The 24,171-nt window shown below is 39.5% G+C and overlaps 8 non-coding genes across 8 annotated transcripts; all 8 read right to left on the reverse strand.

The window, feature by feature from the left end:
* Positions 1-213: 213 nt before the first annotated feature.
* Positions 214-287, reverse strand: TRNAI-AAU (transfer RNA isoleucine (anticodon AAU)). Its single transcript has one exon. It is a non-coding gene; the product is annotated as a tRNA-Ile (tRNA).
* Positions 288-2,693: 2,406 nt separating this feature from the next.
* On the reverse strand, positions 2,694-2,767 carry TRNAI-AAU (transfer RNA isoleucine (anticodon AAU)). The gene has a single exon. It is a non-coding gene; the product is annotated as a tRNA-Ile (tRNA).
* A 1,170-nt stretch (positions 2,768-3,937) lies between these two features.
* Positions 3,938-4,011, reverse strand: TRNAI-AAU (transfer RNA isoleucine (anticodon AAU)). The gene has a single exon. It is a non-coding gene; the product is annotated as a tRNA-Ile (tRNA).
* Positions 4,012-5,181: 1,170 nt separating this feature from the next.
* On the reverse strand, positions 5,182-5,255 carry TRNAI-AAU (transfer RNA isoleucine (anticodon AAU)). The gene has a single exon. It is a non-coding gene; the product is annotated as a tRNA-Ile (tRNA).
* Positions 5,256-6,425: 1,170 nt separating this feature from the next.
* On the reverse strand, positions 6,426-6,499 carry TRNAI-AAU (transfer RNA isoleucine (anticodon AAU)). The gene has a single exon. It is a non-coding gene; the product is annotated as a tRNA-Ile (tRNA).
* A 2,414-nt stretch (positions 6,500-8,913) lies between these two features.
* TRNAI-AAU (transfer RNA isoleucine (anticodon AAU)) lies at positions 8,914-8,987 on the reverse strand. Its single transcript has one exon. It is a non-coding gene; the product is annotated as a tRNA-Ile (tRNA).
* A 1,169-nt stretch (positions 8,988-10,156) lies between these two features.
* Positions 10,157-10,230, reverse strand: TRNAI-AAU (transfer RNA isoleucine (anticodon AAU)). Its single transcript has one exon. It is a non-coding gene; the product is annotated as a tRNA-Ile (tRNA).
* Positions 10,231-21,310: 11,080 nt separating this feature from the next.
* TRNAI-AAU (transfer RNA isoleucine (anticodon AAU)) lies at positions 21,311-21,384 on the reverse strand. Its single transcript has one exon. It is a non-coding gene; the product is annotated as a tRNA-Ile (tRNA).
* Positions 21,385-24,171: the final 2,787 nt, after the last annotated feature.

The following is a 24,171-nucleotide window of genomic DNA, read 5'->3' on the forward strand; positions in this document are numbered from 1 at the left end:
CTAAACAGTTAAGTGAAATGCAACTTTTGCTTTTTCTTTGATATTACTGGAATGAACATTAGTTAAATCTATAACAAGCAAACTGCTTCACTGGTTTTTCTGTAATGGTGCTGTGTATATAAACACATACAGCCATGACTTCTAATTTATACTCTTTAACGGTTTTTCACAATGTGTCCACGAAGTAGACAGTCTGAATAACCTTAAAATGTTTGGCCCGTACGGGGATCGAACCCGTGACCTTGGTGTTATTAGCACCACGCTCTAACCAGCTGAGCTAACCGGCCCATGTTTTACTATTCGTTACATGTTCTGCTGAGCAGGGTTTCATACACATCATGGTGATCGCTAAGATACGTTCTCCAGTGAGTGAAAATCTCAAAAGGATCTTTGGATCGAAAACAGACAAAAACGAGAAATCCAACACTGACCATCAGGGAATATAATCCTGGATGCAGTCCCTATGCTAAAGAGGACTGGCCTTCTCTATGTTTACTCCAATTGATGTCAGGGATTTTTATTGTGAGAAAGCATTTTCAGCGATTTCTACTATCACGTCTTTGGACTTTCAGAAATCCCATTGCCCTCTGCTCCGGGATCCCATGGTGTGGTCACCTGTCCAGATGTAGGCTGATATGTGGATCTGCTGTAGTTTAGAAGATTGAGACAAGAAGTTTTAAGTCTGCATAGGAAGTTTGCCTGAAAGCGTTGCAACCGAGTAAAGCAAGGAGAGAAGATGGAGGTAAAGTACGAGAGGAACTCTTTATCATCATCTGCCAAACTCATGTGCACTGGATCCTTAAGCAGTCATCAAGAAGGGTTAAATATCTTTAGATTAATGCTTGTGTTTTTAAGGAATTGCTTCAAGCTAACTTCATTTCTCATCCCGCATCCTTGAAGTTTGTCAAAACTTGTAAAAATCATTGGAGCACCCTTACATTTCTCTTCAGGCTTAGAAAAGGAAACATTTTAATGCAACCTGTTATCATTTGGCAAATTGTTCATGTGCAGTGACGCAATCTGCATCCCCTATTTTTGGCTGAAATTGCACTGGATGAGGATGGAAAGTCAAGAATTTTAGTTCGAGAAAAGATCTCCATTGACATTTTCTCTCATGACTTTGCAGATCCTCACATTCCTTTTGCAGTTTGAAGGGACAAATGTTTTAATAAAAGCTGGTAAACTTTCAGGAGACTGGTTACTTGAACTCTAGGAATAAGTCAACTAAATCCAATTCTCATGCCTAAACAGTTAAATGAAACGCAACTTTTGCTTTTTCTTTGATATTACTGGAATGAACATTAATTAAATCTATAACAAGCAAACTGCTTCACTGGTTTTTCTGTAATGGTGCTGTGTATATAAACACATACAGCCATGACTTCTAATTTATACTCTTTGACGGTTTTTCACAATGTGTCCACGAAGTAGACAGTCTGAATAACCTTAAAATTTTTGGCCCGTACGGGGATCGAACCTTGGCGTTATTAGTACCACGCTCTAACCAGCTGAGCTAACCGGCCCATGTTTTACTATTGGTTACATGTTCTGCTAAGCAGGGTTTCATAGACATCATGGTGATCGCTAAGATACGTTCTCCAGTGAGTGAAAATCTCAAAAGGATCTTTGGAGCGAAAACAGACAAAAACGAGAAATCCAACACTGACCATCACGGAATATAATCCTGGATGCAGTCCCTATGCTAAAGAGGACTGGCCTTCACTATGTTTACTCCAATTGATGTCAGGGATTTTTATTGTGAGAAAGCATTTTCAGCGATTTCTACTATCACGTCTTTGGACTTTCAGCAATCCCATTGCCCTCTGCTCCGGGATCCCATGGTGTGGTCACCTGTCCAGATGTAGGCTGATATGTGGATCTGCTGTAGTTTAGAAGATTGAGACAAGAAGTTTTAAGTCTGCATGGGAAGTTTGCCTGAAAGCGTTGCAACCGAGTAAAGCAAAGAGAGAAGATGGAGGTAAAGTACGAGAGGAACTCTTTATCATCATCTGCCAAACTCATGTGCACTGGATCCTTAAGCAGTCATCAAGAAGGGTTAAATATCTTTAGATTAATGCTTGTGTTTTTAAGGAATTGCTTCAAGCTAACTTCATTTCTCATCCCGCATCCTTGAAGTTTGTCAAAACTTGTAAAAATCATTGGAGCACCCTTACATTTCTCTTCAGGCTTAGAAAAGGAAACATTTTAATGCAACCTGTTATCATTTGGCAAATTGTTCATGTGCAGTGACGCAATCTGCATCCCCTATTTTTGGCTGAAATTGCACTGGATGAGGATGGAAAAGTCAATAATTTTAGTTCGAGAAAAGATTTCCATTGACATTTTCTCTCATGACTTTGCAGATCCTCACATTCCTTTTGCAGCTTGAAGGGACAAATGTTTTAATAAAAGCTGGTAAACTTTCAGGAGACTGGCTACTTGAACTCTAGGAATAAGTCAACTAAATCCAATTCTCATGCCTAAACAGTTAAATGAAACGCAACTTTTGCTTTTTCTTTGATATTACTGGAATGAACATTAATTAAATCTATAACAAGCAAACTGCTTCACTGGTTTTTCTGTAACGGTGCTGTGTATATAAACACATACAGCCATGACTTCTAATTTATACTCTTTGCCGGTTTTTCACAATGTGTCCACGAAGTAGAGAGTCTGAATAACCTTAAAATTTTTGGCCCGTACGGGGATCGAACCTGTGACCTTGGCGTTATTAGCACCACGCTCTAACCAGCTGAGCTAACCGGCCCATGTTTTACTATTGGTTACATGTTCTGCTGAGCAGGGTTTCATAGACATCATGGTGATCGCTAAGATATGTTCTCCAGTGAGTGAAAATCTCAAAAGGATCTTTGGAGCGTAAACAGACAAAAACGAGAAATCCAACACTGACCATCAGGGAATATAACCCTGGATGCTTTCCCTATGCTAAAGAGGACTGGCCTTCACTATGTTTACTCCATTTGATGTCAGGGATTTTTATTGTGAGAAAGCATTTTCAGCGATTTCTACTATCACGTCTTTGGACTTTCAGCAATCCCATTGCCCTCTGCTCCGGGATCCCATGGTGTGGTCACCTGTCCAGATGTAGGCTGATATGTGGATCTGCTGTAGTTTAGAAGATTGAGACAAGAAGTTTTAAGTCTGCATGGGAAGTTTGCCTGAAAGCGTTGCAACCGAGTAAAGCAAAGAGAGAAGATGGAGGTAAAGTACGAGAGGAACTCTTTATCATCATCTGCCAAACTCATGTGCAATGGATCCTTAAGCAGTGATCAAGAAGGGTTAAATATCTTTAGATTAATGCTTGTGTTTTTAAGGAATTGCTTCAAGCTAACTTCATTTCTCATCCCGCATCCTTGAAGTTTGTCAAAACTTGTAAAAATCATTGGAGCACCCTTACATTTCTCTTCAGGCTTAGAAAAGGAAACATTTTAATGCAACCTGTTATCATTTGGCAAATTGTTCATGTGCAGTGACGCAATCTGCATCCCCTATTTTTGGCTGAAATTGCACTGGATGAGGATGGAAAAGTCAATAATTTTAGTTCGAGAAAAGATTTCCATTGACATTTTCTCTCATGACTTTGCAGATCCTCACATTTCTTTTGCAGTTTGAAGGGACAAATGTTTTAATAAAAGCTGGTAAACTTTCAGGAGACTGGCTACTTGAACTCTAGGAATAAGTCAACTAAATCCAATTCTCATGCCTAAACAGTTAAATGAAACGCAACTTTTGCTTTTTCTTTGATATTACTGGAATGAACATTAATTAAATCTATAACAAGCAAACTGCTTCATTGGTTTTTCTGTAATGGTGCTGTGTATATAAACACATACAGCCAGGACTTCTAATTTATACTCTTTGATGGTTTTTCACAATGTGTCCTTGAAGTAGACAGTCTGAATAACCTTAAAATGTTTAGCCCGTACGGGGATCGAACCCGTGACCTTGGCGTTATTAGCACCACGCTCTAACCAGCTGAGCTAACCGGCCCATGTTTTACTATTGGTTACATGTTCTGCTGAGCAGGGTTTCATACACATCATGGTGATCGCTAAGATACGTTCTCCAGTGAGTGAAAATCTCAAAAGGATCTTTGGAGCGAAAACAGACAAAAACGAGAAATCCAACACTGACCATCAGGGAATATAATCCTGGATGCAGTCCCTATGCTAAAGAGGACTGGCCTTCTCTATGTTTACTCCAATTGATGTCAGGGATTTTTATTGTGAGAAAGCATTTTCAGCGATTTCTACTATCATGTCTTTGGACTTTCAGAAATCCCATTGCCCTCTGCTCCGGGATCCCATGGTGTGGTCACCTGTCCAGATGTAGGCTGATATGTGGATCTGCTGTAGTTTAGAAGATTGAGACAAGAAGTTTTAAGTCTGCATAGGAAGTTTGCATAAAAGCGTTGCAACCGAGTAAAGCAAAGAGAGAAGATGGAGGTAAAGTACGAGAGGAACTCTTTATCATCATCTGCCAAACTCATGTGCAATGGATCCTTAAGCAGTCATCAAGAAGGGTTAAATATCTTTAGATTAATGCTTGTGTTTTTAAGGAATTGCTTCAAGCTAACTTCATTTCTCATCCCGCATCCTTGAAGTTTGTCAAAACGTGTAAAAATCATTGGAGCACCCTTACATTTCTCTTCAGGCTTAGAAAAGGAAACATTTTAATGCAACCTGTTATCATTTGGCAAATTGTTCATGTGCAGTGACGCAATCTGCATCCCCTATTTTTGGCTGAAATTGCACTGGATGAGGATGGAAAAGTCAATAATTTTAGTTCGAGAAAAGATTTCCATTGACATTTTCTCTCATGACTTTGCAGATCCTCACATTTCTTTTGCAGTTTGAAGGGACAAATGTTTTAATAAAAGCTGGTAAACTTTCAGGAGACTGGCTACTTGAACTCTAGGAATAAGTCAACTAAATCCAATTCTCATGCCTAAACAGTTAAGTGAAACGCAACTTTTGCTTTTTCTTTGATATTACTGGAATGAACATTAGTTAAATCTATAACAAGCAAACTGCTTCATTGGTTTTTCTGTAATGGTGCTGTGTATATAAACACATACAGCCATGACTTCTAATTTATACTCTTTGACGGTTTTTCACAATGTGTCCACGAAGTAGACAGTCTGAATAACCTTAAAATTTTTGGCCCGTACGGGGATCGAACCCGTGACCTTGGCGTTATTAGCACCATGCTCTAACCAGCTGAGCTAACCGGCCCATGTTTTTCTATTGGTTACATGTTCTGCTGAGCAGGGTTTCATAGACATCATGGTGATCGCTAAGATATGTTCTCCAGTGAGTGAAAATCTCAAAAGGATCTTTGGAGCGTAAACAGACAAAAACGAGAAATCCAACACTGACCATCAGGGAATATAACCCTGGATGCTTTCCCTATGCTAAAGAGGACTGGCCTTCACTATGTTTACTCCATTTGATGTCAGGGATTTTTATTGTGAGAAAGCATTTTCAGCGATTTCTACTATCACGTCTTTGGACTTTCAGCAATCCCATTGCCCTCTGCTCCGGGATCCCATGGTGTGGTCACCTGTCCAGATGTAGGCTGATATGTGGATCTGCTGTAGTTTAGAAGATTGAGACAAGAAGTTTTAAGTCTGCATGGGAAGTTTGCCTGAAAGCGTTGCAACCGAGTAAAGCAAAGAGAGAAGATGGAGGTAAAGTACGAGAGGAACTCTTTATCATCATCTGCCAAACTCATGTGCAATGGATCCTTAAGCAGTGATCAAGAAGGGTTAAATATCTTTAGATTAATGCTTGTGTTTTTAAGGAATTGCTTCAAGCTAACTTCATTTCTCATCCCGCATCCTTGAAGTTTGTCAAAACTTGTAAAAATCATTGGAGCACCCTTACATTTCTCTTCAGGCTTAGAAAAGGAAACATTTTAATGCAACCTGTTATCATTTGGCAAATTGTTCATGTGCAGTGACGCAATCTGCATCCCCTATTTTTGGCTGAAATTGCACTGGATGAGGATGGAAAAGTCAATAATTTTAGTTCGAGAAAAGATTTCCATTGACATTTTCTCTCATGACTTTGCAGATCCTCACATTCCTTTTGCAGTTTGAAGGGACAAATGTTTTAATAAAAGCTGGTAAACTTTCAGGAGACTTTCTACTTGAACTCTAGGAATAAGTCAACTAAATCCAATTCTCATGCCTAAACAGTTAAATGAAACGCAACTTTTGCTTTTTCTTTGATATTACTGGAATGAACATTAATTAAATCTATAACAAGCAAACTGCTTCACTGGTTTTTCTGTAATGGTGCTGTGTATATAAACACATACAGCCATGACTTCTAATTTATACTCTTTGACGGTTTTTCACAATGTGTCCTTGAAGTAGACAGTCTGAATAACCTTAAAATGTTTAGCCCGTACGGGGATCGAACCCGTGACCTTGGCATTATTAGCACCACGCTCTAACCAGCTGAGCTAACCGGCCCATGTTTTAATATTTTACTATTGGTTACATGTTCTGCTGAGCAGGGTTTCATACACATCATGGTGATCGCTAAGATACGTTCTCCAGTGAGTGAAAATCTCAAAAGGATCTTTGGAGCGAAAACAGACAAAAACGAGAAATCCAACACTGACCATCAGGGAATATAATCCTGGATGCAGTTCCTATGCTAAAGAGGACTGGCCTTCTCTATGTTTACTCCAATTGATGTCAGGGATTTTTATTGTGAGAAAGCATTTTCAGCGATTTCTACTATCACGTCTTTGGACTTTCAGAAATCCCATTGCCCTCTGCTCCGGGATCCCATGGTGTGGTCACCTGTCCAGATGTAGGCTGATATGTGGATCTGCTGTAGTTTAGAAGATTGAGACAAGAAGTTTTAAGTCTGCATAGGAAGTTTGCCTGAAAGCGTTGCAACCGAGTAAAGCAAAGAGAGAAGATGGAGGTAAAGTACGAGAGGAACTCTTTATCATCATCTGCCAAACTCATGTGCACTGGATCCTTAAGCAGTCATCAAGAAGGGTTAAATATCTTTAGATTAATGCTTGTGTTTTTAAGGAATTGCTTCAAGCTAACTTCATTTCTGATCCCGCATCCTTGAAGTTTGTCAAAACTTGTAAAAATCATTGGAGCACCCTTACATTTCTCTTCAGGCTTAGAAAAGGAAACATTTTAATGCAACCTGTTATCATTTGGCAAATTGTTCATGTGCAGTGACGCAATCTGCATCCCCTATTTTTGGCTGAAATTGCACTGGATGAGGATGGAAAAGTCAATAATTTTAGTTTGAGAAAAGATTTCCATTGACATTTTCTCTCATGACTTTGCAGATCCTCACATTCCTTTTGCAGCTTGAAGGGACAAATGTTTTAATAAAAGCTGGTAAACTTTCAGGAGACTGGTTACTTGAACTCTAGGAATAAGTCAACTAAATCCAATTCTCATGCCTAAACAGTTAAATGAAACGCAACTTTTGCTTTTTCTTTGATATTACTGGAATAAACATTAATTAAATCTATAACAAGCAAACTGCTTCACTGGTTTTTCTGTAATGGTGCTGTGTATATAAACACATACAGCCATGACTTCTAATTTATACTCTTTGACGGTTTTTCACAATGTGTCCACGAAGTAGACAGTCTGAATAACCTTAAAATTTTTGGCCCGTACGGGGATCGAACCTTGGCGTTATTAGTACCACGCTCTAACCAGCTGAGCTAACTGGCCCATGTTTTACTATTGGTTACATGTTCTGCTAAGCAGGGTTTCATAGACATCATGGTGATCGCTAAGATACGTTCTCCAGTGAGTGAAAATCTCAAAAGGATCTTTGGAGCGTAAACAGACAAAAACGAGAAATCCAACACTGACCATCACGGAATATAATCCTGGATGCAGTCCCTATGCTAAAGAGGACTGGCCTTCACTATGTTTACTCCAATTGATGTCAGGGATTTTTATTGTGAGAAAGCATTTTCAGCGATTTCTACTATCACGTCTTTGGACTTTCAGCAATCCCATTGCCCTCTGCTCCGGGATCCCATGGTGTGGTCACCTGTCCAGATGTAGGCTGATATGTGGATCTGCTGTAGTTTAGAAGATTGAGACAAGAAGTTTTAAGTCTGCATGGGAAGTTTGCCTGAAAGCGTTGCAACCGAGTAAAGCAAAGAGAGAAGATGGAGGTAAAGTACGAGAGGAACTCTTTATCATCATCTGCCAAACTCATGTGCACTGGATCCTTAAGCAGTCATCAAGAAGGGTTAAATATCTTTAGATTAATGCTTGTGTTTTTAAGGAATTGCTTCAAGCTAACTTCATTTCTCATCCCGCATCCTTGAAGTTTGTCAAAACTTGTAAAAATCATTGGAGCACCCTTACATTTCTCTTCAGGCTTAGAAAAGGAAACATTTTAATGCAACCTGTTATCATTTGGCAAATTGTTCATGTGCAGTGACGCAATCTGCATCCCCTATTTTTGGCTGAAATTGCACTGGATGAGGATGGAAAAGTCAATAATTTTAGTTTGAGAAAAGATTTCCATTGACATTTTCTCTCATGACTTTGCAGATCCTCACATTCCTTTTGCAGCTTGAAGGGACAAATGTTTTAATAAAAGCTGGTAAACTTTCAGGAGACTGGTTACTTGAACTCTAGGAATAAGTCAACTAAATCCAATTCTCATGCCTAAACAGTTAAATGAAACACAACTTTTGCTTTTTCTTTGATATTACTGGAATGAACATTAATTAAATCTATAACAAGCAAACTGCTTCACTGGTTTTTCTGTAATGGTGCTGTGTATATAAACACATACAGCCATGACTTCTAATTTATACTCTTTGACGGTTTTTCACAATGTGTCCACGAAGTAGACAGTCTGAATAACCTTAAATTTTTGGCCCGTACGGGGATCGAACCCGTGACCTTGGCGTTATTAGCACCACGCTCTAACCAGCTGAGCTAACCGGCCCATGTTTTACTATTGGTTACATGTTCTGCTGAGCAGGGTTTCATAGACATCATGGTGATCGCTAAGATACGTTCTCCAGTGAGTGAAAATCTCAAAAGGATCTTTGGAGCGAAAACAGACAAAAACGAGAAATCCAACACTGACCATCAGGGAATATAATCCTGGATGCAGTTCCTATGCTAAAGAGGACTGGCCTTCTCTATGTTTACTCCAATTGATGTCAGGGATTTTTATTGTGAGAAAGCATTTTCAGCGATTTCTACTATCACGTCTTTGGACTTTCAGAAATCCCATTGCCCTCTGCTCCGGGATCCCATGGTGTGGTCACCTGTCCAGATGTAGGCTGATATGTGGATCTGCTGTAGTTTAGAAGATTGAGACAAGAAGTTTTAAGTCTGCATAGGAAGTTTGCCTGAAAGCGTTGCAACCGAGTAAAGCAAAGAGAGAAGATGGAGGTAAAGTACGAGAGGAACTCTTTATCATCATCTGCCAAACTCATGTGCACTGGATCCTTAAGCAGTCATCAAGAAGGGTTAAATATCTTTAGATTAATGCTTGTGTTTTTAAGGAATTGCTTCAAGCTAACTTCATTTCTCATCCCGCATCCTTGAAGTTTGTCAAAACTTGTAAAAATCATTGGAGCACCCTTACATTTCTCTTCAGGCTTAGAAAAGGAAACATTTTAATGCAACCTGTTATCATTTGGCAAATTGTTCATGTGCAGTGACGCAATCTGCATCCCCTATTTTTGGCTGAAATTGCACTGGATGAGGATGGAAAAGTCAATAATTTTAGTTTGAGAAAAGATTTCCATTGACATTTTCTCTCATGACTTTGCAGATCCTCACATTCCTTTTGCAGCTTGAAGGGACAAATGTTTTAATAAAAGCTGGTAAACTTTCAGGAGACTGGTTACTTGAACTCTAGGAATAAGTCAACTAAATCCAATTCTCATGCCTAAACAGTTAAATGAAACGCAACTTTTGCTTTTTCTTTGATATTACTGGAATGAACATTAATTAAATCTATAACAAGCAAACTGCTTCACTGGTTTTTCTGTAATGGTGCTGTGTATATAAACACATACAGCCATGACTTCTAATTTATACTCTTTGACGGTTTTTCACAATGTGTCCACGAAGTAGACAGTCTGAATAACCTTAAATTTTTGGCCCGTACGGGGATCGAACCCGTGACCTTGGCGTTATTAGCACCACGCTCTAACCAGCTGAGCTAACCGGCCCATGTTTTACTATTGGTTACATGTTCTGCTGAGCAGGGTTTCATAGACATCATGGTGATCGCTAAGATACGTTCTCCAGTGAGTGAAAATCTCAAAAGGATCTTTGGAGCGAAAACAGACAAAAACGAGAAATCCAACACTGACCATCAGGGAATATAATCCTGGATGCAGTTCCTATGCTAAAGAGGACTGGCCTTCTCTATGTTTACTCCAATTGATGTCAGGGATTTTTATTGTGAGAAAGCATTTTCAGCGATTTCTACTATCACGTCTTTGGACTTTCAGAAATCCCATTGCCCTCTGCTCCGGGATCCCATGGTGTGGTCACCTGTCCAGATGTAGGCTGATATGTGGATCTGCTGTAGTTTAGAAGATTGAGACAAGAAGTTTTAAGTCTGCATAGGAAGTTTGCCTGAAAGCGTTGCAACCGAGTAAAGCAAAGAGAGAAGATGGAGGTAAAGTACGAGAGGAACTCTTTATCATCATCTGCCAAACTCATGTGCACTGGATCCTTAAGCAGTCATCAAGAAGGGTTAAATATCTTTAGATTAATGCTTGTGTTTTTAAGGAATTGCTTCAAGCTAACTTCATTTCTCATCCCGCATCCTTGAAGTTTGTCAAAACTTGTAAAAATCATTGGAGCACCCTTACATTTCTCTTCAGGCTTAGAAAAGGAAACATTTTAATGCAACCTGTTATCATTTGGCAAATTGTTCATGTGCAGTGACGCAATCTGCATCCCCTATTTTTGGCTGAAATTGCACTGGATGAGGATGGAAAAGTCAATAATTTTAGTTTGAGAAAAGATTTCCATTGACATTTTCTCTCATGACTTTGCAGATCCTCACATTCCTTTTGCAGCTTGAAGGGACAAATGTTTTAATAAAAGCTGGTAAACTTTCAGGAGACTGGTTACTTGAACTCTAGGAATAAGTCAACTAAATCCAATTCTCATGCCTAAACAGTTAAATGAAACGCAACTTTTGCTTTTTCTTTGATATTACTGGAATGAACATTAATTAAATCTATAACAAGCAAACTGCTTCACTGGTTTTTCTGTAATGGTGCTGTGTATATAAACACATACAGCCATGACTTCTAATTTATACTCTTTGACGGTTTTTCACAATGTGTCCACGAAGTAGACAGTCTGAATAACCTTAAAATTTTTGGCCCGTACGGGGATCGAACCTTGGCGTTATTAGTACCACGCTCTAACCAGCTGAGCTAACTGGCCCATGTTTTACTATTGGTTACATGTTCTGCTAAGCAGGGTTTCATAGACATCATGGTGATCGCTAAGATACGTTCTCCAGTGAGTGAAAATCTCAAAAGGATCTTTGGAGCGTAAAGAGACAAAAACGAGAAATCCAACACTGACCATCACGGAATATAATCCTGGATGCAGTCCCTATGCTAAAGAGGACTGGCCTTCACTATGTTTACTCCAATTGATGTCAGGGATTTTTATTGTGAGAAAGCATTTTCAGCGATTTCTACTATCACGTCTTTGGACTTTCAGCAATCCCATTGCCCTCTGCTCCGGGATCCCATGGTGTGGTCACCTGTCCAGATGTAGGCTGATATGTGGATCTGCTGTAGTTTAGAAGATTGAGACAAGAAGTTTTAAGTCTGCATGGGAAGTTTGCCTGAAAGCGTTGCAACCGAGTAAAGCAAAGAGAGAAGATGGAGGTAAAGTACGAGAGGAACTCTTTATCATCATCTGCCAAACTCATGTGCACTGGATCCTTAAGCAGTCATCAAGAAGGGTTAAATATCTTTAGATTAATGCTTGTGTTTTTAAGGAATTGCTTCAAGCTAACTTCATTTCTCATCCCGCATCCTTGAAGTTTGTCAAAACTTGTAAAAATCATTGGAGCACCCTTACATTTCTCTTCAGGCTTAGAAAAGGAAACATTTTAATGCAACCTGTTATCATTTGGCAAATTGTTCATGTGCAGTGACGCAATCTGCATCCCCTATTTTTGGCTGAAATTGCACTGGATGAGGATGGAAAAGTCAATAATTTTAGTTTGAGAAAAGATTTCCATTGACATTTTCTCTCATGACTTTGCAGATCCTCACATTCCTTTTGCAGCTTGAAGGGACAAATGTTTTAATAAAAGCTGGTAAACTTTCAGGAGACTGGTTACTTGAACTCTAGGAATAAGTCAACTAAATCCAATTCTCATGCCTAAACAGTTAAATGAAACACAACTTTTGCTTTTTCTTTGATATTACTGGAATGAACATTAATTAAATCTATAACAAGCAAACTGCTTCACTGGTTTTTCTGTAATGGTGCTGTGTATATAAACACATACAGCCATGACTTCTAATTTATACTCTTTGACGGTTTTTCACAATGTGTCCACGAAGTAGACAGTCTGAATAACCTTAAATTTGTTGGCCCGTACGGGGATCGAACCTTGGCGTTATTAGTACCACGCTCTAACCAGCTGAGCTAACCAGCCCATGTTTTACTATTGGTTACATGTTCTGCTAAGCAGGGTTTCATAGACATCATGGTGATCGCTAAGATACGTTCTCCAGTGAGTGAAAATCTCAAAAGGATCTTTGGAGCGAAAACAGACAAAAACGAGAAATCCAACACTGACCATCACGGAATATAATCCTGGATGCAGTCCCTATGCTAAAGAGGACTGGCCTTCACTATGTTTACTCCAATTGATGTCAGGGATTTTTATTGTGAGAAAGCATTTTCAGCGATTTCTACTATCACGTCTTTGGACTTTCAGCAATCCCATTGCCCTCTGCTCCGGGATCCCATGGTGTGGTCACCTGTCCAGATGTAGGCTGATATGTGGATCTGCTGTAGTTTAGAAGATTGAGACAAGAAGTTTTAAGTCTGCATGGGAAGTTTGCCTGAAAGCGTTGCAACCGAGTAAAGCAAAGAGAGAAGATGGAGGTAAAGTACGAGAGGAACTCTTTATCATCATCTGCCAAACTCATGTGCACTGGATCCTTAAGCAGTCATCAAGAAGGGTTAAATATCTTTAGATTAATGCTTGTGTTTTTAAGGAATTGCTTCAAGCTAACTTCATTTCTCATCCCGCATCCTTGAAGTTTGTCAAAACTTGTAAAAATCATTGGAGCACCCTTACATTTCTCTTCAGGCTTAGAAAAGGAAACATTTTAATGCAACCTGTTATCATTTGGCAAATTGTTCATGTGCAGTGACGCAATCTGCATCCCCTATTTTTGGCTGAAATTGCACTGGATGAGGATGGAAAAGTCAATAATTTTAGTTCGAGAAAAGATTTCCATTGACATTTTCTCTCATGACTTTGCAGATCCTCACATTCCTTTTGCAGCTTGGAGGGACAAATGTTTTAATAAAAGCTGGTAAACTTTCAGGAGACTGGCTACTTGAACTCTAGGAATAAGTCAACTAAATCCAATTCTCATGCCTAAACAGTTAAGTGAAACGCAACTTTTGCTTTTTCTTTGATATTACTGGAATGAACATTAGTTAAATCTATATAAAGCAAACTGCTTCACTGGTTTTTCTGTAATGGTGCTGTGTATATAAACACATATAGCCATGACTTCTAATTTATACTCTTTGACGGTTTTTCACAATGTGTCCACGAAGTAGACAGTCTGAATAACCTTAAAATGTTTGGCTTGTACGGGGATCGAACCCTCGACCTTGGTGCTATTAGCACTACGCTCTAACCAGCTGAGCTAACCGGCCCATGTTTTACTATTGGTTACATGTTCTGCTGAGCAGGGTTTCGTACACATCATGGTGATCGCTAAGATATGTTCTCCAGTGAGTGAAAATCTCAAAAGGATCTTTGGAGCGTAAACAGACAAAAACGAGAAATCCAACACTGACCATCAGGGAATATAACCCTGGATGCTGTCCCTATGCTAAAGAGGACTGGCCTTCACTATGTTTACTCCAAGTGATGTCAGGGATTTTTATTGTGAGAAAGCATTTTCAGCGATTTCTACTATCACGTCTTTGGACTTTCAGCAATCCCATTGCCCTCTGCTCCGGGATCCCATGGTGTGGTCACCTGTCCAGATGTAGGCTGATATGTGGATCTGCTGTAGTTTAGAAGATTGAGGCAAGAAGTTTTAAGTCTGCATGGGAAGTTTGCCTGAAAGCGTTGCAACCGAGTAAAGCAAAGAGAGAAGATGGAGGTAAAGTACGAGAGGAACTCTTTATCATCATCTGACAAACTCATGTGCACTGGATCCTTAAGCAGTCATTAAGAAGGGTTAAATATCTTTAGATTAATGCTTGTGTTTTTAAGGAATTGCTTCAAGCTAACTTCATTTCTCATCCTGCATCCTTGAAGTTTGTCAAAACTTGTAAAAATCATTGGAGCACCCTTACATTTCTCTTCAGGCTTAGAAAAGGAAACATTTTAATGCAACCTGTTATCATTTGGCAAATTGATCATGTGCAGTGACGCAATCTGCATCCTCTATTTTTGGCTGAAATTGCACTGGATGAGGATGGAAAAGTCAAGAATTTTAGTTCGAGAAAAGAATTCCATTGACATTTTCTCTCATGACTTTGCAGATCCTCACATTCCTTTTCCAGCTTGAAGGGACAAATGTTTTAATAAAAGCTAGTAAACTTTCAGGAGACTGGCTACTTGAACTCTAGGAATAAGTCAACTAAATCCAATTCTCATGCGTAAACAGTTAAGTGAAACGCAACTTTTGCTTTTTCTTTGATATTACTGGAATGAACATTAGTTAAATCTATAACAAGCAAACTGCTTCACTGGTTTTTCTGTAATGGTGCTGTGTATATAAACACATACAACCATGACTTCTAATTTATACTCTTTGACGGTTTTTCACAATGTGTCCACGAAGTAGACAGTCTGAATAACCTTAAAATGTTTGGCTCGTACGGGGATCGAACCCGCGACCTTGGTGCTATTAGCACCACGCTCTAACCAGCTGAGCTAACCGGCCCATGTTTTACTATTGGTTACATGTTCTGCTGAGCAGGGTTTCGTACACATCATGGTGATCGCTAAGATATGTTCTCCAGTGAGTGAAAATCTCAAAAGGATCTTTGGAGCGTAAACAGACAAAAACGAGAAATCCAACACTGACCATCAGGGAATATAACCCTGGATGCTGTCCCTATGCTAAAGAGGACTGGCCTTCACTATGTTTACTCCAAGTGATGTCAGGGATTATTATTGTGAGAAAGCATTTTCAGCGATTTCTACTATCACGTCTTTGGACTTTCAGCAATCCCATTGCCCTCTGCTCCGGGATCCCATGGTGTGGTCACCTGTCCAGATGTAGGCTGATATGTGGATCTGCTGTAGTTTAGAAGATTGAGACAAGAAATTTTAAGTCTGCATGGGAAGTTTGCCTGAAAGCGTTGCAACCGAGTAAAGCAAAGAGAGAAGATGGAGGTAAAGTACGAGAGGAACTCTTTATCATCATCTGCCAAACTCATGTGCACTGGATCCTTAAGCAGTCATCAAGAATGGTTAAATATCTTTAGATTAATGCTTGTGTTTTTAAGGAATTGCTTCAAGCTAACTTCATTTCTCATCCTGCATCCTTGAAGTTTGTCAAAACTTGTAAAAATCATTGGAGCACCCTTACATTTCTCTTCAGGCTTAGAAAAGGAAACATTTTAATGCAACCTGTTATCATTTGGCAAATTTTTCATGTGCAGTGACGCAATCTGCATCCCCTATTTTTGGCTGAAATTGCACTGGGTGAGGATGGAAAAGTCAGCAATTTTAGTTTGAGAAAAGATTTCCATTGACATTTTCTCTCATGACTTTGCAGATCCTCACATTCCTTTTGCAGCTTGAAGGGAGAAATGTTTTAATAAAAGCTAGTAAACTTTCAGGAGACTGGCTACTTGAACTCTAGGAATAAGTCAACCAAATCCAATTCTCATGCCTAAACAATTTACTTTTGCTTTTTCTTTGATATTACTGGAATGAACATTAGTTAAATCTATAACAAGCAGACAAGCAAACTGTCCTATGCTAAAGAGGACTGGCCTTCACTATGTTTACTCCAATTGATGTCAGGGATTTTTATTGTGAGAAAGCATTTTCAGCGATTTCTACTATCACGTCTTTGGACTTTCAGCAATCCCATTGCCCTCTGCTCCGGGATCCCATGGTGTGGTCACCTGTCCAGATGTAGGCTGATATGTGGATCTGCTGTAGTTTAGAAGATTGAGACAAGAAGTTTTAAGTCTGCATGGGAAGTTTGCCTGAAAGCGTTACAACCGAGTAAAGCAAAGAGAGAAGATGGAGGTAAAGTACGAGAGGAACTCTTTATCATCATCTGCCAAACTCATGTGCACTGGATCCTTAAGCAGTCATCAAGAAGGGTTAAATATCTTTAGATTAATGCTTGTGTTTTTAAGGAATTGCTTCAAGCTAACTTCATTTCTCATCCCGCATCCTTGAAGTTTGTCAAAACTTGTAAAAATCATTGGAGCACCCTTACATTTCTCTTCAGGCTTAGAAAAGGAAACATTTTAATGCAACCTGTTATCATTTGGCAAATTGTTCATGTGCAGTGACGCAATCTGCATCCCCTATTTTTGGCTGAAATTGCACTGGATGAGGATGGAAAAGTCAAGAATTTTAGTTCGAGAAAAGATTTCCATTGACATTTTCTCTCATGACTTTGCAGATCCTCACATTCCTTTTGCAGTTTGAAGGGACAAATGTTTTAATAAAAGCTGGTATACTTTCAGGAGACTGGCTACTTGAACTCTAGGAATAAGTCAACTAAATCCAATTCTCATGCCTAAACAGTTAAGTGAAAAGCAACTTTTGCTTTTTCTTTGATATCACTGGAATGAACATTAGTTAAATCTATAACAAGCAGACAAGTAAACTGCTTCACTGGTTTTTCTGTAATGGTGCTGTGTATATAAACACATACAGCCATGACTTCTAATTTATACTCTTTGACGGTTTTTCACAATGTGTCCACGAAGTAGACAGTCTGAATACCCTTAAAATGTTTGGCCCATACGGGATCGAACCCGCAACCTTGGTGTTATTAGCACCATGCTCTAACCAGCTGAGCTAACCGGCCGATGTTCTACTATTGGTTACATGTTCTGCTGAGCAGGGTTTCATACACATCATGGTGATCGCTAAGATACGTTCTCCAGTGAGTGAAAATCTGAAAAGGATCTTTGGAGCATAAACAGACAAAAACGAGAAATCCAACACTGACCATCAGGGAATATAACCCTGGATGCTGTCCCTATGCTAAAGAGGACTGGCCTTCACTATGTTTACTCCAATTGATGTCAGGGATTTTTATTGTGAGAAAGCATTTTCAGCGATTTCTACTATCACGTCTTTGGACTTTCAGCAATCCCATTGCCCTCTGCTCCGGGATCCCATGGTGTGGTCACCTGTCCAGATGTAGGCTGATATGTGGATCTGCTGTAGTTTAGAAGATTGAGACAAGAAGTTTTAAGTCTGCATGGGAAGTTTGCCTGAAAGCGTTGCAACCGAGTAAAGCAAAGAGAGAAGATGGAGGTAAAGTACGAGAGGAACTCTTTATCATCATCTGCCAAACTCATGTGCACTGGATCCTTAAGCAGTCATCAAGAAGGGTTAAATATCTTTAGATTAATGCTTGTGTTTTTAAGGAATTGCTTCAAGCTAACTTCATTTCTGATCCCGCATCCTTGAAGTTTGTCAAAACTTGTAAAAATCATTGGAGCACCCTTACATTTCTCTTCAGGCTTAGAAAAGGAAACATTTTAATGCAACCTGTTATCATTTGGCAAATTGTTCATGTGCAGTGACGCAATCTGCATCCCCTATTTTTGGCTGAAATTGCACTGGGTGAGGATGGAAAAGTCAGGAATTTTAGTTTGAGAAAAGATTTCCATTGACATTTTCTCTCATGACTTTGCAGATCCTCACATTCCTTTTGCAGCTTGAAGGGACAAATGTTTTAATAAAAGCTAGTAAACTTTCAGGAGACTGGCTACTTGAACTCTAGGAATAAGTCAACTAAATCCAATTCTCATGCCTAAACAGTTAAGTGAAACGCAACTTTTGCTTTTTCTTTGATATTACTGGAATGAACATTAGTTAAATCTATAACAAGTAAACTGCTTCACTGGTTTTTCTGTAATGGTGCTGTGTATATAAACACATACAGCCATGACTTCTAATTTATACTCTTTGACGGTTTTTCACAATGTGTCCACGAAGTAGACAGTCTGAATAATCTTAAAATTTTTGGCCCGTACAGGGATTGGACCCGCGACCTTGGAGTTATTAGCACCACGCTCTAACCAGCTGAGCTAACCGGCCCATGTTTTACTATTGGTTACATGTTCTGCTGAGCAGGGTTTCATACACATCATGGTGATCGCTAAGATACGTTCTCCAGTGAGTGAAAATCTCAAAAGGATCTTTGGAGCGTAAACAGACAAAAACGAGAAATCCAACACTGACAATCAGGGAATATAACCCTGGATGCTGTCCCTATGCTAAAGAGGACTGGCCTTCACTATGTTTACTCCAATTGATGTCAGGGATTTTTATTGTGAGAAAGCATTTTCAGCGATTTCTACTATCACGTCTTTGGACTTTCAGCAATCCCATTGCCCTCTGCTCCGGGATCCCATGGTGTGGTCACCTGTCCAGATGTAGGCTGATATGTGGATCTGCTGTAGTTTAGAAGATTGAGACAAGAAGTTTTAAGTCTGCATGGGAAGTTTGCCTGAAAGCGTTACAACCGAGTAAAGCAAAGAGAGAAGATGGAGGTAAAGTACGAGAGGAACTCTTTATCATCATCTGCCAAACTCATGTGCACTGGATCCTTAAGCAGTCATCAAGAAGGGTTAAATATCTTTAGATTAATGCTTGTGTTTTTAAGGAATTGCTTCAAGCTAACTTCATTTCTCATCCCGCATCCTTGAAGTTTGTCAAAACTTGTAAAAATCATTGGAGCACCCTTACATTTCTCTTCAGGCTTAGAAAAGGAAACATTTTAATGCAACCTGTTATCATTTGGCAAATTGTTCATGTGCAGTGACGCAATCTGCATCCCCTATTTTTGGCTGAAATTGCACTGGATGAGGATGGAAAAGTCAAGAATTTTAGTTCGAGAAAAGATTTCCATTGACATTTTCTCTCATGACTTTGCAGATCCTCACATTCCTTTTCCAGCTTGAAGGGACAAATGTTTTAATAAAAGCTGGTAAACTTTTAGGAGACTGGCTACTTGAACTCTAGGAATAAGTCAACTAAATCCAATTCTCATGCCTAAACAGTTAAGTGAAACGCAACTTTTGCTTTTTCTTTGATATTACTGGAATGAACATTAGTTAAATCTATAACAAGCAGACAAGCAAACTGCTTCACTGGTTTTTATGTAATGGTGCTGTGTATATAAACACATTCAGTAATGACTTCTAATTTATACTCTTTGACGGTTTTTCACAATGTGTCCACGAAGTAGACAGTCTGAATAACCTTAAAATGTTTAGCCTGTACGGGGATTGAACCTGCAACCTTGGTGTTTTTAGCACCACGCTCTAACCAACGGAGCTAACCGGCCCATGTTTTACTATTGGTTACATGTTCTACTGAGCAAGGTTTCATACACATCATGGTGATCACTAAGATATGTTCTCCAGTGAGTGAAAATCTCAAAAGGATCTTTGGAGCGTAAACAGACAAAAACGAGAAATCCAACACTGACCATCAGGGAATATAACCCTGGATGCTGTCCCTATGCTAAAGAGGACTGGCCTTCACTATGTTTACTCCAATTGATGTCAGGGATTTTTATTGTGAGAAAGCATTTTCAGCGATTTCTACTATCATGTCTTTGGACTTTCAGCAATCCCATTGCCCTCTGCTCCGGGATCCCATGGTGTGGTCACCTGTCCAGATGTAGGCTGATATGTGGATCTGCTGTAGTTTAGAAGATTGAGACAAGAAGTTTTAAGTCTGCATGGGAAGTTTGCCTGAAAGCGTTGCAACCGAGTAAAGCAAAGAGAGAAGATGGAGGTAAAGTACGAGAGGAACTCTTTATCATCATCTGCCAAACTCATGTGCACTGGATCCTTAAGCAGTCATCAAGAAGGGTTAAATATCTTTAGATTAATGCTTGTGTTTTTAAGGAATTGCTTCAAGCTAACTTCATTTCTCATCCCGCATCCTTGAAGTTTGTCAAAACTTGTAAAAATCATTGGAGCACCCTTACATTTCTCTTCAGGCTTAGAAAAGGAAACATTTTAATGCAACCTGTTATCATTTGGCAAAATTTTTGGCCTGTACGGTGATCGAACCCGCAACCTTGGTGTTATTAGCACCATGCTCTAACCAGCTGAGCTAACCGGCCCATGTTTTGCTATTGGTTACCTGTTCTGCTGAGCAGGGTTTCACACACATCAAGGAGATCGCTAAAATACGTTCTCCAGTGAGTAAAAATCTCAAAAGGATCTTTGGAGCGTAAACAGACAAAAACGAGAAATCCAACACTGACCATCAGGGAATATAACCCTGGATGCTGTCCCTATGCTAAAGAGGACTGGCCTTCACTATGTTTACTCTAATTGATGTCAGGGATTTTTATTGTGAGAAAGCATTTTCAGCGATTTCTACTATCACGTCTTTGGACTTTCAGCAATCCCATTGCCCTCTGCTCCGGGATCCCATGGTGTGGTCACCTGTCCAGATGTAGGCTGATAAGTGGATCTGCTGTAGTTTAGAAGATTGAGACAAGAAGTTTTAAGTCTGCATGGGAAGTTTGCCTGAAAGCGTTGCAACCGAGTAAAGCAAAGAGAGAAGATGGAGGTAAATTACGAGAGGAACTCTTTATCATCATCTGCCAAACTCATGTGCACTGGATCCTTAAGCAGTCATCAAGAAGGGTTAAATATCTTTAGATTAATGCTTGTGTTTTTAAGGAATTGCTTCAAGATAACTTCATTTCTCATCCCGCATCCTTGAAGTTTGTCAAAACTTGTAAAAATCATTGAAGCACCCTTAAATTTCTCTTCAGGCTTAGAAAAGGAAACATTTTAATGCAACCTGTTATCATTTGGCAAAATTTTTGGCCCGTACGGTGATCGAACCCGCGACCTTGGCGTTATTAGCACCATGCTCTAACCAGCTGAGCTAACCGGCCCATGTTTTGCTATTGGTTACCTGTTCTGCTGAGCAGGGTTTCACACACATCAAGGAGATCGCTAAGATACGTTCTCCAGTGAGTAAAAATCTCAAAAGGATCTTTGGAGCGTAAACAGACAAAAATGAGAAATCCAACACTGACCATCAGGGAATATAACCCTGGATGCTGTCCCTATGCTAAAGAGGACTGGCCTTCACTATGTTTACTCCAATTGATGTCAGGGATTTTTATTGTGAGAAAGCATTTTCAGCGATTTCTACTATCACGTCTTTGGACTTTCAGCAATCCCATTGCCCTCTGCTCCGGGATCACATGGTGTGGTCACCTGTCCAGATATAGGCTGATAAGTGGATCTGCTGTAGTTTAGAAGATTGAGACAAGAAGTTTTAAGTCTGCATGGGAAGTTTGCCTGAAAGCGTTGCAACCGAGTAAAGCAAAGAGAGAAGATGGAGGTAAATTACGAGAGGAACTCTTTATCATCATCTGCCAAACTCATGTGTACTGGATCCTTAAGCAGTCATCAAGAAGGGTTAAATATCTTTAGATTAATGCTTGTGTTTTTAAGGAATTGCTTCAAGCTAACTTCATTTCTCATCCCGCATCCTTGAAGTTTGTCAAAACTTGTAAAAATCATTGGAGCACCCTTACATTTCTCTTCAGGCTTAGAAAAGGAAACATTTTAATGCAACCTGTTATCATTTGGCAAATTGTTAATGTGCAGTGACGCAATCTGCATCCCCTATTTTTGGCTGAAATTGCACTGGGTGAGGATGGAAAAGTCAGGAATTTTAGTTTGAGAAAAGATTTCCATTGACATTTTCTCTCATGACTTTGCAGATCCTCACATTCCTTTTGCAGCTTGAAGGGACAAATGTTTTAATAAAAGCTAGTAAACTTTCAGGAGACTGGCTACTTGAACTCTAGGAATAAGTCAACTAAATCCAATTCTCATGCCTAAACAGTTAAGTGAAACGCAACTTTTGCTTTTTCTTTGATATTACTGGAATGAACATTAGTTAAATCTATAACAAGCAAACTGCTTCACTGTTTTTTCTGTAATGGTGCTTTGTATATAAACACATACAGCTATGACTTCTAATTTATACTCTTTGATGGTTTTTAACAATGTGTCCACGAAGTCTGAATAACCTTAAAATTTTTGGCCCGTACTGGGATCGAACCCACGACCTTGGTGTTATTAACACCACGCTCTAACCAGCTGAGCTAACCGGCCCATGTTTTACTATCGGTTACATGTTCTGCAGAGCAGGGTTTCATACACATCATGGTGATCGCTAAGATATGTTCTCCAGTGAGTGAAAATCTCAAAAGGATCTTTGGAGCGTAAACAGACAAAAACGAGAAATCCAACACTGACCATCAGGGAATATAACCCTGGATGCTGTCCCTATGCTAAAGAGGACTGGCCTTCACTATGTTTACTCCAATTGATGTCAGGGATTTTTATTGTGAGAAAGCATTTTCAGCGATTTCTACTATCACGTCTTTGGACTTTCAGCAATCCCATTGCCCTCTGCTCCGGGATCCCATGGTGTGGTCACCTGTCCAGATGTAGGCTGATAAGTGGATCTGCTGTAGTTTAGAAGATTGAGACAAGAAGTTTTAAGTCTGCATGGGAAGTTTGCCTGAAAGCGTTGCAACCGAGTAAAGCAAAGAGAGAAGATGGAGGTAAATTACGAGAGGAACTCTTTATCATCATCTGCCAAGCTCATGTGCACTGGATCCTTAAGCAGTCATCAAGAAGGGTTAAATATCTTTAGCTTAATGCTTGTGTTTTTAAGGAATTGCTTCAAGCTAACTTCATTTCTCATCCCGCATCCTTGAAGTTTGTCAAAACTTGTAAAAATCATTGGAGCACCCTTACATTTCTCTTCAGGCTTAGAAAAGGAAACATTTTAATGCAACCTGTTATCATTTGGCAAATTATTAATGTGCAGTGACGCAATCTGCATCCCCTATTTTTGGCTGAAATTGCACTGGGTGAGGATGGAAAAGTCAGGAATTTTAGTTTGAGAAAAGATTTCCATTGACATTTTCTCTCATGACTTTGCAGATCCTCACATTCCTTTTGCAGCTTGAAGGGACAAATGTTTTAATAAAAGCTAGTAAACTTTCAGGAGACTGGCTACTTGAACTCTAGGAATAAGTCAACTAAATCCAATTCTCATGCCTAAACAGTTAAGTGAAACGCAACTTTTGCTTTTTCTTTGATATTACTGGAATGAACATTAGTTAAATGTATAACAAGCAGACAAGCAAACTGCTTCACTGCTTCTTCTGTAATGGTGCTGTGTATATAAACACATACAGCCATGACTTCTAATTTATACTCTTTGACGGTTTTTCACAATGTGTCCACGAAGTAGACAGTCTGAATAACCTTAAAATGTTTAGCCCGTACGGGGATTGAGCCCGCGACCTTGGTGTTATTAGCACCACGCTCTAACCAGCTAAGCTAACCGGCCCATGTTTTACTAGTGGTTACATGTTCTGCTGAGCAGGGTTTCATACACATCATGGTGATCGCTAAGATATGTTCTCCAGTGAGTGAAAATCTCAAAAGGATCTTTGGAGCGTAAACAGACAAAAACGAGAAATCCAACACTGACCATCAGGGAATATAACCCTGGATGCTGTCCCTATGCTAAAGAGGACTGGCCTTCACTATGTTTACTCCAATTGATGTCAGGGATTTTTATTGTGAGAAAGCATTTTCAGCGATTTCTACTATCACGTCTTTGGACTTTCAGCAATCCCATTGCC

The sequence above is a fragment of the Mixophyes fleayi genome (assembly GCF_038048845.1).
Source record: "Mixophyes fleayi isolate aMixFle1 chromosome 2 unlocalized genomic scaffold, aMixFle1.hap1 SUPER_2_unloc_3, whole genome shotgun sequence".
Classification (NCBI taxonomy): Eukaryota; Metazoa; Chordata; class Amphibia; order Anura; family Limnodynastidae; genus Mixophyes; species Mixophyes fleayi.